The following is a 17,040-nucleotide window of genomic DNA, read 5'->3' on the forward strand; positions in this document are numbered from 1 at the left end:
AAGCCAGGAAGTGCAGGGCTGGTGCCGCCACCGAGCCCCGCCCCCTTCCTAGGGAAGCAGCTCACACTCTCCAGTTGCACAAGTCCATTGTTCAGGGGGATCCGTGCGACACGTGGAGGACTGCACACTTCCGTGCTCCTTTGCTATTAAACATCTCCCCTAAAATATAGCTCCAAGTAAGACACGGGCATTTTTCATTCCACAGTTACATTAATGATATTTTTATATTGTTATAAATATTATAACAATATTTATATTAACGATAACTTTGTAAATCAAGTCATTGTCCTCATCCCAGTTTTGAAAAACTTAGTACTGGAAGAGTTCGGCTTTGATATTCGTACATTAAGATGATCTCATTTGTGCATGTGTGTGTCTGTGTATTTAAATTAATGGGGAATGTTCTCAGAAATAGAAGTTGCACCCAGCTTAAGGAAAAGGGGAAAACCATTGCAGAAGAACCTGGCTGTCCCTAGCACTCAAGAACAGGAATGCAGCTGGGCATCAGTGACAACTGGGAAACCAGGACATGCCATCGGGACGTCATCTCCCCGTTCTCCCCACTGTTCCGTTCTTTCTCACTCTCACCCCGAGCTCTCTCTCCCTCCAAAAGCAGACTTTTTCTACTTCCCTGGTGTGCACTAAGTTACATAGTTACCAATGGCTCTTGAACTTCATAATCTACGGGCCAGTTCCAAATTCTCAAAAAGGACCACGAGCTGTCGAACTCCTGTCCAGACACCCAAGGCTAGGGGATGGAGGCGAAGTTACATTCTCGCTGCAGCTCCTGTCTTCACCAGGTGGACAGTGGCCACACGCTGAAGCAGGAGGGAATGGATGAACATTCCCAGGAGGCAATGGGGCATATAGGGCATTGCTGGCCATTGTTACCTCTTAGTCCTTGTCATTCCATTAACACCAGCACAAAGGGCATGTGAGGGCGAGCGGGCGGAGAAACAGTGCAGCAATGATGGCTACATGCGTGAGCCCGCATGCATGTTTAAATGCCGACCGAGGTGGCCTGCCGCTGGCTGACGGTGGCATCTAAGACTTGCTTGTCCCAGTTGGGAGAGCAACGTGATTTTATGACCTTTCGACATGGGACTGGATGAGCACGAAGAGAGAATCCAACATTTCACAGACAGTTTCCTTTAGCTACTTTTTTTTAATGGCAAACTAAATGAGAATTTTTTTAATGAAGGAAATGAGTATGCTAGCATTTACATTTATTGAAGATAAACTTACTGTTTTCATTTACATAATATATTTCTAAAATGTACATAATTACATATTTGAAAATGAATCATGTTTCAAAAACAATAGGGTGGTGAATCTTAACATTTTTGTGATCATCGACCCCTCTGAGAATTTGAAGTAGACTGTGGACTCTCCCCGGGGCTGGAGGTGGAGGGAGATACAAGCAGATGCACCCCCATTTACGGTGGGATAATCAATCACATATTGACGGTCCTTGATATTATCTGGAACTTCAAACATCACGTTTCTTTTGTCTTCCTCCAACCACCCCCCTTTGAACAAGTGAAACCAAGTCTACAGATTGTCAAACAGAAGATTCAAAATGCCAAGTAGGGTGAAGCCAAACACACTGGTAGGGAGCATATGTGCGTCTAGGGAACGGGTTTCCCTCCCAGCACTCCTGCCCAGAAGAGTATGAACGAACTACGCATAAGAAGACAAAGCTCGTAGAAAGACAGGAGAAAATTGCAACTCGGGGAAGGATGCTGTATTTGTTTCTAGGGCTGTCATGTAAAACACCACAGCCTGGGTGGCACAGACAACAGAAACGCATTTCTCACAGCTCTGGAGGTTGGAAGTCCAAGATCAAGATGCTGGAGAGTCCGTTTCTCCTGAGCCCTCTCTTCTCAGCCTGAAGATGACGCCCTCTCTCTGTGTGCTCACATGAGCTTCCCTCTGTCTGTCTTCGTCCCCTCTTCTTAGAAGCACACCAGTCAGACCGGGGAAGAGCCCACCCTAACAGACTCCTTTTAATCTAATCATGTCTTTAAAGACCCTACCTCCAAATACAGTCGCATTCTCAGTACTGGGGTTAGAGGCTTCAACATAGAAATTTCAGGGACCCAACTCAGCTCTCAACGGACGTGCACTGCGTCAAACTCCAGAAAGAACCTGGGGGTGGAGGTGGGATATAGATTTCCCCTTTACGTTAAGAGGGCCCAGGATGAAGAAACCTGTATCCAGTTTTCCCACTGTATTTGGAAGAACTCTGTCTTCCTGGAAGAACCTAGGACACAGCCGTGTAGAGTGGGGACATAAACGGTAGCACGGCTAATCTGGACCCGCGAGGGCTGAGGACTACCGCCTGGCCAACCCTTGGGCTTTCCCAGGGTGCGGAAGCGGTGAGGAAGGGGTCCCTGTGAGCTGTGGGAGGTCTGGAAGTGGGTCAAGAAAGCCACCGAGACAGGAAAGAAGCCACCCAGGAGGGCCGCCAGATAAAACACTAAGACGCGTGTGGCCTGTTGACTGGCACGCAGAGAGGTGGCAGGGCGCACAGCTGGCCGGGCCCAAGGCAGTGACTTCAGAGCAGTCAGTCCGTGGCTGTGCGCCAGCGCAATGTCGTGCCTCAGTCTTGCCTCAACCGTAACTGAGGCCGAGTCACCTGTTCAGAAAATGAGAGAGGTCATCAACACCCAGACATGTCCCCCAGTGTCATGATCCTTCGTAAGTCCCATCTGGACCAGCACGATCCCCCAGAGGCAAGAGAGAAGGAAGACAAGAAGGAGCAACAGTACCTTAAACTACTTGAAGATACTACTGACTTGGTTTAGATGACCAGGTAAGACTAAGAAACTAAATTTTCTGTTTCTGCATACAAATGGGTTCTTATAAGTTAATTTTATTGCACAAAAATTATGTTCCACTTTTTGCACCTGAAATTTAAAGACTCTACAAACTTCTAAAAATATATCCTTTATACCTCACATTTTTAGTTCCTTTTCAAGACGTGCACAGAACCCCGGAATAGCGTCTATGAATTCACATTAAGAATATTTGCCTTAGGGGATCTGGTTCTTTAAATCTGGTTGTGCAAAGAATCTTTTTATCTGAGAAATACTTGCTAATATATATAATTTTCCACTAAGGTATTATTTGGCATTCTATTTTCTTAAAGATAGTGTCCATACGTTACAGCCCAATTCTTCACATGATGATGTTTAGTAAGTGCCAGAAGAAGAACAGAAGCATAAATGGAAAAATTATAGATAATCACTGGGTAAAGACAGCTATTGTCAAGGAAAGGTGACAGGATTATGCTGTTTCACTTCAAGTTATAGAAAACCTTTCTCTAAACAGAACTCTTCAAAAGCAAAAACATCTTGAATTGTTTTTCTTCCTGTCCCCATGTGGAGCCAAACACTTTTTTATTGCCTAATTGTGTCACTAGTGGCATGAAAGAAGAAGAAACTCACCGATCGGACACACCTGCAGAAAACCACTGGCACTGGGTGGAGCGAGCCGGGCTTTCCAGACGTTAGGCCCGCTTTCTCCGAGCATTTTGTTACATTTTGTTCATCAGTGTCTCTCTCTCGAGTTCCATACTTAACCATGCACATATATCCTGCTCACCCTATTTTCAAAAATGTATCTGCATCCAATCCTCCTGTCAACTGAACCTCCTGGGCCCCTTCTTCTGTGGTATAGCCAAGCTCCACCACCTCCTGGTGGCCCGGTTCGGGCTCCAATAGGCCAGTTTTGGTCACCACAGCAAGTTGGAGGTGTTGCGCCTAACTCCATCTCCCAGTTCAGCCCGTGTGTCTGAGACCCCGCGCCCCCCAGACTTCATCTGTTCATCACGACAAGCCCTGTGTTTCGGCAGCACACAGGTGAGGGCGCCCACCACGGTGCTTCCGCTCCCCAGCTGCACGGACCTGTGATGGGCACCCTCAAGTCTCAAGTCTGTTTCCTCGACTTGCAAAATGGGAATAATGGTGCCCACCTCGTAGAGTCAGTGTGAGGACCCCCGGAGACACTGGAAGGACATGACTTGAGTGGACATCCACCTATTGAGTATCCTGGTGCCCAGGCTGAAGACGATGGACATGCAAGGGGAAAATCCAAGGTTCATCATGCGGCTTTCTGATGGGCACATTTCAGGCTACCTAGGTCACCTTTACCTCTGACTCCTTGTCACAGAGATTGCTCAGCGCCTGTGAAAACTAACACAGTTCTGAAGAGCCTAAGGGCTGTGCCGTCTGAGAAGGGATCTTCCCGGAGAGTTTGGAGTGGAAGCTCTCCCAGACCCTCTTCCTCTGTCCCAGTCCGCTCTAACGAGCATCCACGGAGCACCTGCTGCTCGCCAGGAATCGTGCTAACATCTGGGATAAAAAAAGGTGAAGGCGGCACAAACGTGACCTTTAGAGACCACCTCATTTACAGTCCATTTTCCTAAACATATTGTTTATTATTTACTACTCCCTTTACTTCAACATTACACTCCGTGCGTGTCGAGGACACACGCGGTACAGGCACGCGGTGACACGGGGATAAGCATGTCACTTAGCTGAGAGGACAAGGCAAGTATACAAGCCGGTGCCGAACAAGGAGAGCTGCTAAGCCACAGTGCCGTGAAAGGTAGGAGACAGAAGAAATCAATCCTAGCGGGGAGGATCAGAAAAATCTGGGTGAAGGAGGTGATGTTTTTGTACATGGGAGGGGTTTCGGGGGACATGACTGGCATGAACCCCACATGGGGGCATTTTTCCTGGTGAGAACTCACCCTTCAAGGTCTGCTTCAAACACCACCTGCTCGGAGCAGACCGCCCATTTAGTTCTTCTCCACGCTTGCCCGGCCCCGGGCCCCGGGCTCAGCGGTATCACCGCAGCGGGTTTGTTCACTCATGCGCCCCCCTCACTGGGCTGCAAGGTCCTCCCGAGGGTAGAAATCATGTTTTATGCAGCTTTAGTAGCAGATGTGAAGGTTCCAGAAAACTCTGAGAACTTGGAGCCTAGGGAATTTTACATTTATTTCTTTTTGAATCAAATTATAGCCAACGTGTACCTTTCCCCACACTTGCTGAAAAGTCTGTCCATTGGGTCTTAAGGTCTGTGGTACCCCTTTGGGGCCTTCTGCTGGGATGGGGCCTGCCTCAGTCCTGAGGCATCTTCTGACCTAGGATTTTCTCAGCACTTCCTCCGGGGTCAGGAACTCTGCAGCCCCGTGTGGCACAGGAAGATCATGGAAGCCGTGGCCCATCCATCTAGAACCTTCCTCTGTCAATGCTCTCTAACAGGCTACCCCAGGCTAAATGTGGAACTTTTCCGAAACATGCCACATGCTTGGGGTTCTTTGGAAAGTATCTCAGTGTATCTACTCTCTCCCCTTTGCAAACCAACCTCTAGGGGGGAAGAGAGGTGACCACATCCTATTGCTGTTCTTCTCCCATGCCCTGCCTTTCTCCCCTCCCCATTGTCTACTTCCCTACCCTATCACCCAGGCTCCTACACACACCATACCCTCTTCTGTCTCAGGTGGCAGCTGAGCTTCCCTTCCTGGAGCCACAATGCCAGACAGCACACAGAGAAAGAATGTGAGTTACCACAAAGAGAAAATTCATCTAGGTTATTTCCAATGTATCTTCCCATGTTACACAAGCAGATGAATGAGCGCGTGTGCGCATGGGTAGATGGAATCATTAATTTCGTGAAGGCTTTTGAAATTCCGGAGGAATGTTTTTTAATATACACTCAAGTATTGATTTCTACACCATATCAAGAAAAATATAAAGTTACTGATATTTTTCTTTGTAAATAGAACATAAGCTTCTTGCGCGGAACGCATCGCAATGTTCTCTACGGTAAAAGCTAAAAAATCGTTATAGATAGCTCCGAAAGGCTCTTCCTCTGAAACACAGCACTTATGGGCAAATAGGATCATTTTAAACCTTAGGAAAAGGCTGAACAAAATTCGTCAATGTGAAAAGACAACCATTTTATTTGGTCTAAAATGAAGTAACGTTTTATAGGACTGAATTTCAGTTTCATGAACGTTATAATGAAAAGAAATGAGTGACTCATCTTATGCTTTCTATAATATAAAAATAAAACCCTCCCTATCTGAGTTCGCCTTTTCTGCTTTTGTAAGCGAAGGCTCCGAGAGCAGGCTCGAGTGTTTTGTTACCAACCTGGACAGAGCGTGTCCTCAGGGACGAGGGTGGCAGGGGCCCAGCGAACACTATTTTAAAACGGGCAACGTTTTTATCAAGTTCTCCAAATGTAGAATTAACTTGAACCATGTGGTCAGACTGATTTTTATTTTGGAAGAAAAAATGTGCCTTGGTGGGTTTTTGTAATGGTAAAGCCAAAAAGGATGTTTTCTACAATGGGATGTTCAAACTAACCGGGAAGCACATGGCTCTACGTGGAAGTGTAAACGGCTGTCTTCCCTCCAGACCCTGTTCAGCCTCTGAAGATGCTTATGTTTCCCGGGGGTGGGGTTTGAGTTGGGGGTTAAGAGCGGTGAAAGAGAGAGACACTGGATCTGCCTCTTGTTGGACCTCAAAAGCCACTGGGGCAACTGAACTCAAGGCAGGGAGCCCGTTCAAAGCTCTGTCTCTTTTAAGGATGCAAAATGCTTCTTGCATCATGTTGACAGACCAAGTGGCACTGCTGTCTACCCTTCTGTGTCCCTATCCCAACATCTCAGCAACCTCATAGAAGTCACCTGTTTTGTTTGCTTGTTCTTCCTTCATTGTTGCTCCCCTCTGCGCCCACGGCTCATTTGTGAAGTGTAGCTACACACACTAGCAGGATGTCAGCAGAGCCTTGGTGACTTGGGTCCCTCCCAGAGTGGATCAGGAGGGCCGCAACAGGGTGGAGAAGCCAGCTTGCAGTGCGACCCAGAGGATGATTGGTTGAGGGGACTCTCTAAACCAGAACAAATTGGTAGAACACATAAACATTCTTTGAATCAAAAAGCACTGGACTTCCAAAAATCAAGAGAGGCCAGCTCCAACTATTCTTTTGTTTTTTCAAATTTTATTTATTTATTTTTAGAGAGGGAAGGAAGGGAGAAGGAGAGAGAGAGAGAAACATCAATGTGTGGTTGCTGGGGGCCATGGCCTGCAACCCAGGTATGTGGCCTGACTGGGAATCGAACCTGCGATGCTTTGGTTCGCAGCCCGAGCTCAATCCACTGAGCTATGCCAGCCAGGGCCCAACTATTCTTAATTGTCAGTAGAGAGGAGGCCGGAAATGCCACGCACATCTGGTGCACAGTTACAAGGGACCAACATACAATGGGCAGACATGAAATACCAGGTATCTGGGGGCTTGGCTTAGCTAGTGGGGCCCCTCACTCTGTGTCTCTCATTGTTCTCTGTCACAGAAGCTGACAGCATTGCTGCTACAGGGGTCCTGGTCACCTTCTGTTGGAAAGCTGTGAGCAAAGGGATGAAGGACACATGGGGGACACAGCCATTCAGAACCACAGTTTGACTCTCTTCTGAATCCTTCCCTGTGATCACTAATATTTCTCAGCAAAATTCACTGTCTGTGCTTCTCTTTGGGGGTTCCCCTTTCTCCTCCTATCGCTGATGGAATGATCTCCTGCATTGTCCACAGTCCAAATCGCAAAGGATAGCATGAGACTGGCTGAGGCAATTAGTGCTTCCCTCGTAAGAGAGCCTCTTGCAGCAGGCTGTGCCAGGAGCTGTGCACCCACGTGTGGTTGGGCTAACCTCAGGCCAGGAGTCCGTGCTTCTAGAGAGAGTACAAAGGGCAGGTGGACACCTGAGAGCAGGGAACTCGGAGCTGGGGAGCTCAGCCTCAGAGGGATACTGGGCACTGGGCTAGGAAAGGTCCCTAATGACACAAATGCACATCCAAATATGTAAAACAGCAGCATCCGGTGAAAACAGACTCACATCCAGTGGAATATGTCTCCACTAAAGGTCACAAAAACAAAGAAAGAGGTTTAAGTACTTGTCTCCAGTAGACCACGCTTAAGGGCATGACAATAAGAAGGTCAAATCTCTTATACTATTCAAGTCAACTTCCTCATAAGCCATTCATTGTGGAGCCTCCTTGTCTTTCTAAAATAAGGAAAACACTGTCTCGTTTTGCTGTGCTCTTCATAATAAAGCAGGCACTTGTGGCTTTGACTGCTTCCAAAGCCAAGGCAGGCCACGTGAGATTGGAAAGCACGGCCTGATCGTCCCTCGGTAAGCTGTACCCCAGGGAGGCTGCCGTTTACTGGTCTCAGTGCTAACGAGGGGCTCATATTTTATCATGCACAAGCCAATTTAAACTGTCCTTAAAACGAATAAAGCACAAACGTCACCTCTGTTTACACAATTCCACAATTGCATGGTTTTCAGCAGCCTCTGACTGCTTCTCTCTTTGAAATTCCCTTGGCACACAGCTAGTTTTAGATTACCTACAGGTAGATCTGTTTTCCCTTGGAAAGAGGAATAAAATTAAAGTCAAATTCCGACTTACTCCCATCTCATGGTCAGGCAACACCCTCATTCAAACGGCTTGCTGGTGAAAAAGGCAGGGACTCCTCGTGGCTAGCACGGTACTCACGTTTCTACCGGACGCGCCGAGCCGCTCATGCAAGCGTGTTCGACCCAGACTCTCTGGCGACGGCACCCTAGGCAAAATCATCAACTGATCTAAAGTTATGCTTTTCTCTTTTTGGTCTGACACCCTGGGAATCCATTTCCACACATATTGCAGGCGTTTGCCATCGCAAATGAGCAAAAGAGGGTGATTCTTCTTGTTGCATAAATCTCTTCCCTCAGCTTCAACTCGGTGCCCCCACAGCACGTGCGGGGAACTGGTTCTCGTTGTGGCTGTGATGGCACCACCAGGGTGGGGAGCTGGGTCCTCCTGCCACCTCAATTTCCTCGGGGGGGTGGGGGGCAGTCATCACAAGGCCTTCTGCCAAGAAAGGAACGGCTTCATCGGAAACCAGTCTGTCTCTGCTTTCAAGGAATACTGGGTGGAAGCTGGGCTTGTAAGGTACTCCAAGACCTAGGAATCCACCCCATTCCCTCTCCCATCCCTTCCAGCAAAAGCCCTAGTGTTCCTCTAAGAGACGTGAACTCTATGGGTCAGTGCTCCACCGCAGTTCAGAAGCCTGGGGAATCAGGCTGTGGGTCTGTCTTCTGACTCCGTCAGTGCAGCAGCTACAGGAGGGTCCTGCGGGCAGCCACGGAAGTCCCCTCTCGGACCACACCTTAAATTGAACTCTTCAAATATCATTTTATCATTTGTCCTTTAAATTTTCTGGAGCAAATAGAAAAATCCACCCCGCATCCCCACCACAGTCCTTGCATTCCTCCTTGTGACCACCTGGGAGAGCCTTCTCATTCGGAACAACCCCAGGGGATGGTCTGAGGGGAGACCACACCAGGAGGTCCCACTGTCTGTTTTATTTTTGATACTAGCAGGATCTCAGCTGCCTTCAGGTCAAACTGGCGAGCTCACCAACCTCAGAATCTCATTTCTTTGAAAATCTGTTTGCTTACGACCAAGACAGCCAGTAACTACTCTGCGAAGGTTCAGTTATAGAGGAAAAACCCTGCCCTCGACTGAGTGAGCAGAAACGAATTTGTTTTCTGGGCTGTTACATGGCTCTTCAGTTTGTGCACAACTCATTAGTCATCCATAAACTGAAGAGGCTTTAGACTGATTTTCCAGCAGGAAAAAAAAAAAAATCGGAAGCCACAAGTGCTGCTGCCCTGGCTGTGACCGGGAAGCAGCCCGATGCGTCACGAAGTCACCACGACAGCTGCTGGCTGGGGATCAGAGCGCTCCCACTTTCATCCACGCCGGCAAACATCAGAGCCTCACACCACGTTTCCCTCCATTCTCCCGTCAGTTCCAGATCCAAGGCTTATGTAAAAGCATCTGGTTGGCAGAACAAAAATCATACCCAAAAATGTGAAAAAAAAAAAAAAAAAAACATAGATTTTAGGTCACCAGCCTCTACAGTGTAGGAAGTCACACTACAAGGAGGTGGGAATTGGTTTTGAGCTAGCCAGTCAACGATGTCCATCATAGTCCTCTTACCGGCTGGGGTGGGGTGGGGTGGGGGTTTTCCTGGGATGGAGCTCCGCTACCTCCCGGCAGGATTTCCCGAGGCTGACCTGCCTGTCTTATCACACGGTGTCCGCTGACAGAGACTAGATCGTCCATCTCCGTCTGTTAGACAAACTGCACGTCGCCCGAATTTCACACCCTCCATCTGTTAGACAAACTTCACACCCCCCATTTCACAGGAGGAGTTGGTATTAAAACTCCTCCTCCACATGCACTGCTCTCCAAGAGTGCCGTTCGTTCCCTCTCCTTGTCGTACTCTTTTTTTTTTAACATTTTATTTATTTATTTTTAGAGAGGGAAGGGAGGGAGACAGAGAGAAAGAGAGAGAAACATCAATGTGCGGTTGCTGGGGGTCATAGCCTGCCACCCAGGCATGTACCCTGACTGGGAATCGAACCTGTGATGCTTTGGTTCTCAGCCCACGCTCAATCCACTGAGCTATGCCAGCTGGGGCTGTTGTCTTCTTTACAGGCAGTTATTTTCTTTAGTAGGTGGGCCTTTTCCTACCGCCACTGCTGTCTTCCTCACAGTGTCTACTCCATGAAAAGGTCTGAGACCCGTCGGTCCAGCCAACCCCAATGCCATCTGCTTCTACACCCCACATCGGATCTCAGTGTGTGCTGATACAGGCCCTTGAATGGCTTGATCTAAATAGATTTCCGTTCCCAATTTTCAAAGAGATCCATATTGTCTCGTATAAACTTCCTAACAATATTATTATTGATCCAGTTCACATCAAAGAACTAAATGATATCTCGAATCTTCCTTTTAGCTCAGGTACACATACAAGACAGTATGATTTTTCTGATTCAAATATTTCCTCTCGTTCCCAAGAGAATATTAATTATCTGATCAGTCATCCTCCGTTAACTAGATTTACTCTAATTAGCTCTTTCTTTTCTTTCAAACTTCTTGACTCTAGAGGCTTTATGTTTGAACTTAAGATTTTTTTTGACGAATCTAGTAAAATGAATTATGCAGCTTCTTTCTGCACATAATTAGATATCATGAAGATTTTTTTCGATCTGTGAATCACATAAGGACAGCATTTACCCCACTACCCCATGACCTGTCTGTACGGATCATGGCAAAATCCAAAAGGAGCCCAGAGACAGTGGTAGCTTTGACCACCTACGTTGAATCTTCCTAATAACTGGTCCATTACAGCATTTTATTCCTGATCTTGTACATAGTTTATGTCTAGTTGAATATGGTATGGGGAGGGAGCTCTGTTTTATTTCTATTTGAGATTTTTTGCATTGTTAACATGTGCCACCAGTAAACAGGCATTTTGTACTAAAACCACCATTAGATACTTTTTGATTAGGTATTTGGCGTACAGTTAGTTTCAAGGTTTCTATCTTGGATGAGCTAAGAAATTGGTTTTGTGTAAATGTGTCTGACATGTCTCATTCTAAAAATATACTCTGGATCGTTCCTAGGTTAGTCTTCTGAAATTGCATAATTTTCACAAGTAATTAATATCACTCAGATTCCTCTTTCCATGCTGGTTTTAAAATCAACACATTGTCTCCCCCACTCTCACCACCCTCCCTAAGTCACCCTCTTTTCCGAAAGGAGTTCCTGACTCGGAAAGGCGTTAATCGATTCTGTCTTTCTGACCAGCGGTAATAAAAACTTTAGGCCCCTCACAAGCTTGACTCCCAAACCAGCCCCAGGTACTTTCCAACCTTTGAAAACAGACGTTTCTATCTGTTCTGAATTCCCCTTTTATACTGTTGCCACACTCTTTTTTAATGCAGAAGCAAATGACACAGCAGCCCCAATATTCCTCAGTGTCGACATCAGGTCTGCCCGTGGTTAACAAAGCGCAGCCACAGCAGGCATAATCGATGGCTCGGTTCTCTGCAACCTGTCTCCATGATCGATGGGTCATTGCAGCGGGGCTAATTATGCAGCAATTTCTATCGATTGTTTCGAGCAGCAGTGGTGAATCCTAGTGAGTAAACATGCCGTCGTAAGATTTGCTTCTTCTTGAGCTGTACAAACTCAGGATAATTCATGCTCCTCGTAAATTTACGTAATTTGTAGAGGTCCATAACTCCGTGTGATCCAAACAAGAGAGGGGACTTGGCTTTCTAAGCACTCACCTGTGGCTTTAACATGTGACTTAGGGACTCAGGTGGAAGCAACAAAATCCTTTCTTACCAATTTTCAATTATTATCCCATCTTTTTATCCTTTTAAAATAAAAGTAAGTGCAGAGATTATCCATGCACTTAATTTTATACATGTGCACGCTGGGTCAGCTGATATCCTTGTGCTTATAGAATTGACTTAGTATCAAATAGACATTAAGCCATTTTTTCCACACTTAAGCACTGAACGAGATGAAGCCCTAAGACTCTCATTATTTTACATTTAAGAGTCAATTTTTTAATGATTTCTCGGTTTTGAAGAATATGTCCTTTTCCTTGGAGGAGGAAGAATTTCACACGTGAGACTAGGGCCCTTTATGACTACAGTTCACTATGACTGCGTTGCACTTACACAGTGTGTGTGTGTGGTGCACCCAAATTGCCAACTAAAAGCCACTGATGTTTTACAGATAAGTACAATAGTTTTCTAAATGGAAAATGTTATAAAAGACTATTGACTGGCAAGTTGTAGGTAACTCCAGTAGCTCTCGAATTACTGAAAATAGGCAACGCTCCATTTGCTCTTTACCTAAAATAAATGAAGTCCTTCTGACTCATGAAAGCTGCAATAGGTCAAAGTCTTTTATTCCCATCTCAGGAACAATGTCGCCAAAAAGACACTATGCCCTTTGCCTTGACCGAGCAAAACAACTAAAGGGATAGCAATTCTTAATTGCAGGATACAAGGCTTTGCTAGCAACCTTGTGACTCTAGGACATTAAAAAGCTTGTCCAGTAACAAGATACAAAAATAGAAGAAACCTGAGTGAAAATGTCCATTTAAATGTTTCATACGCTTAATGGTGTATGAAGGAAAGAAAATGACTTGTATATCTTTTTCAAGAAAAATTTTATTTAAATATGTCTGACTTGCTTTTACATTCCTTATTTATGTTATATTTATCTAAATTATGTGAATGTGTAGTTTTTCTTTTTAGACAACTAAAATTGCTACTGGATTGGCCTGAGGTTTTGATAAAGTAATAGAAGCTAGAAGCATGAAATTTCTGTTACAGTGACAGAATAGGTATTCCACACACAAAGAAAGAGAAAATGTTTTTGCTCGTTGGGTCCCCCCTGGGATTCGAATTTCGGGATAACTGATCAGAGAAACAGAAGTACCCCATGCAGTAGAGTTCGCCATGGCATTATTTTGTGGTACTTTCCATCTTTTTTCTAATTATGAAAGTACTAACACTCATTGAGAAAATTCAGGAAAGCATGTTCAATTAAAAATGTCCATCGCAACCTACCCAGAGATATTTACTATCAATATTTTCATGAATATTTTTCCAGTATTAAATGGTCAAGAGCATGGGATCTAGAGCTAGTTCAAATTGCTACTCTGCCATTTACACACCTTGAGACTTTGTACAGTAGCTTAACTACTTTGTGACTCAGTTTGTATGTCAATAAAATGGGCATGATAAAGGACATAATTCATGAAGTCGCCGAGAAGTTTAAATGACCTGACACATATGAAGTGCTTAGGAACAGTCCCTGATACAAGGAAAGGGTATAATATATAGTAGCTTTTATTAACATTGATAATGTTCTCCCTTTTATATGTTTTGTTTTTTATATTGATGATTTATTATGTTTGGGAGGGTATCACTAACTTAAAAACAGATTCATAAGCCCTGGCTGGAGTGGCTCAGTGAATTGAGTTCAGGCCTGTGAACCCAAGGGTCACTGGTTCGATTCCCAGTCAGGGCACATGACTAGGTTGCAGGCCAGGTCCCCAGTAGGGGGCACTCGAGAGGCAACCACACATTAATGTTTCTCTACCTTCCCCTCTCTCTAAAAATAAATTCTTTAAAAAAAGATTCATGATTCATAAATCTTCTGGAAAATATAAACAAAAATTTTAAAACAAAATTACACATACTACATTATCAGGCATAACTACTATTCATATCAGGGTTTAAAGTTTTAAAATGATCTCTGAACATGACAGACTCCAAATACTTGGTTGAGATTTAAAATATATAGACTATATAGGAGGAATACATTTAACAAATCAGTGGCAGACTTGTACACTAAAACTTGCAAACACTGCTGAGGGCAATTAATTTCTAAACGATCACAAAGACATCCCATGTTCATGAGCTGGAATATTCAGTAGTGTCAGGACGGCAACTCTCCCCAGCTGCCTCTATAGATTCCGCACAATACCCATCACAGTTCCAGTAGGTGCTTTTTATTTTTGCAGAAATTGATGACATGATATGCATAAAGAATTGCAAAAGACCTAGAATGGCTAAACAATTTTGAAAAGAACAAAGTGGAAAGCTTTTGACTTCCAATTTCAAACTTAATAAAACTATAGTTATCAAGACAGTGTGGTACTGGCATAGGGACAGAAATATTCTTCTTTATATAGAAAAATCATTGTGTTTTCAACCAATGACTCTTGGACAGGGGGATATCTACATGCAAAAAACGTGAGTTGAGATATTTATCTCATGCCATACACATATATTAGCACAAAATGAGTCACACAGTTAAAGACCTAAAACAATAACATTTTAGAAGATAATGTTAAAAAAATATTTGAGAATCTGGGCTAGGTAAAGATTTCTTAAATACAACTCCAAAGAATCATGATCCATAAAAAATGTAATAAATTAGACTTCCTCAAAATTCAAAAATTTGCACTTCAAAACACACCGTTAGTAAAATGAAAAGACAAGGTATAGACAGAGAGGAAACATTTGCAAAACCCATATCTGATTTAAGAAAAAAAAAGTGTATCCAGAATACAAAGAACCCTTACCATTCAACCACAACAAACAATTCAATAAAAGCATGGACAAAGCTCTGAACAGGCATTTCACCAAAAATAATATATAAATGGTTGACAAGTCCATGAAAAGATGTTTCCCATCATTGTTAAGACCACAATGAGACACTATTTCATACACACTGGAAATACCATTATCAAAAAAACAGACAATAACAAGTGTCAGCTAGAACGTGAAGAATCAAGATGCTTCCTACACTGTGTAGGGAATATAAAATGGCATGTAGCCAATTTGAAAACAGCTTGGAAGTTTGATAATGTTAAATAAAAATTTACTATATAGCCCAGCAATTCTACTCTTAGGTATCTAACCCCCCACAAATATATATATATCCACAGATTTATTTTCACATGAATATTCTTAGCAGTATGATTCATAAGAGTCAAAAGTTGGAAACAACCTAAACATCCATCAACTGACAAGTGGATAGACAAGCGTAGTGCACCCGTGCAGCAGAATGCACTAAAAAGGATGAGCCACTGCCACATGCCATAACGTGGCCAGTCTGGGTCTTCTCATTCACTTACCATTGCATTTAGTTCTTAAACAACCAACTGTCAAACATTACACTAAGTTTAAAAAGCCAGACAAAAGAGAACACACGTTGTATAAGTCCTTTTTTCTTAAATGTTCAAAAATGTCAAATCTAGAAAGTAGATGAGTGGTAGCCGAGGGCAGGGTATGTAGACGGAAATCAAGATTAGCAGTAAATGGACATTGGCAATAAATGGGCAGACATTTATTATTATTAGGCTGATGGAAATGTTCTAAAACTGATTTATGGTGATGGTTGCACAACTTGGGAAATTTAATTTAAAAAATTACTGGATTGTATGCTTTAAATAGGTGAAGTACGTGATACATCAAATACCACTCAATAAAGTTATGTAAAAATACTCTGATGAATTCTGTCTTCACCAATGTATTTCTGCATCTCAAAAACAGTGCATAGCCTACATACTACTACACAGAACCATCTTTGGAGTTTTTCAAAATCACTTATTTCTGAGCCATTCACTGTGCGCCTGATAGGGAAGACATAAAAATCTATGTTTGCATCACTGTCCCACGTTACTAGTATTTAGTCAGTGCTTAGTCACACTGTGCCAGAGAACTACTGTGCTACAGTAATGTGGTGAATGGCATCGCTGGCCAGAGCAAAGCAAAGACCCAGATGGCAGGAGGTCCGTGAAACCAAAGGGCTGGTTCAGAAAAGTGAAGGCAGGCAAGGGCACACAGCCAGCCAGAAGACAGAACGCCTTGACGATGTGCGCCCCGAGCTCATAGCTGAAATGTATGAGAAGGAAATCAGGGGACAAGGGCATTTCAGGCCCACCAGCTGTTGGAACATGACAATTCGCTATGTTTTCAGAAGGTTCTATTCACCTTCCAGCTGCCGAGCGCACGATCTGCCCTGGGCCCACAGCTGTCTCCTGCAAGCACAGAGCCAGTCCATTGTGAGTGGAAATGTGTCTGATGAAGGTTGGGGGACCACCAGGAGTAGGAACCCTAACACTGCAAGAAGTTCTAACACCAATAAACCCAAGTGCGTATCAACACATGTAGATCTAGATTTCACTTGTTTTAATCACTCACTTATTTGTCAACAGATCTACGGAGGTGTGATTTACTTACTCTATAATCCACCCACTTAGGGTGTACAATTCAATAATTTTAGTGAGTTCTGCAACCATGATTATAATCTAATTTTAGAATATCTGTATCACATCAATAATATCCCTCATGCCTGTTAGCTATTAATCCCTGTCACCACCCCATGCCTCAGGACCCCAGCAGCCAGCAAGCTATTTTGTATCTATATATTTGTTTTTTCTGGATCACTTCATCCATACATACAACCACACATTTGGGTATGGCTTCTTCACTTAGCATAATGTCTATAGGACTCATCCATGTTGCATCATGTATCGGTATTTTATTACTCAATAGTACATACCATGGCACGAATAGGCCACATTGTCTTTACTCACCAGCT

The sequence above is a fragment of the Phyllostomus discolor genome, chromosome 8 (genome assembly GCF_004126475.2).
Source record: "Phyllostomus discolor isolate MPI-MPIP mPhyDis1 chromosome 8, mPhyDis1.pri.v3, whole genome shotgun sequence".
NCBI lineage: Eukaryota > Metazoa > Chordata > Mammalia > Chiroptera > Phyllostomidae > Phyllostomus > Phyllostomus discolor.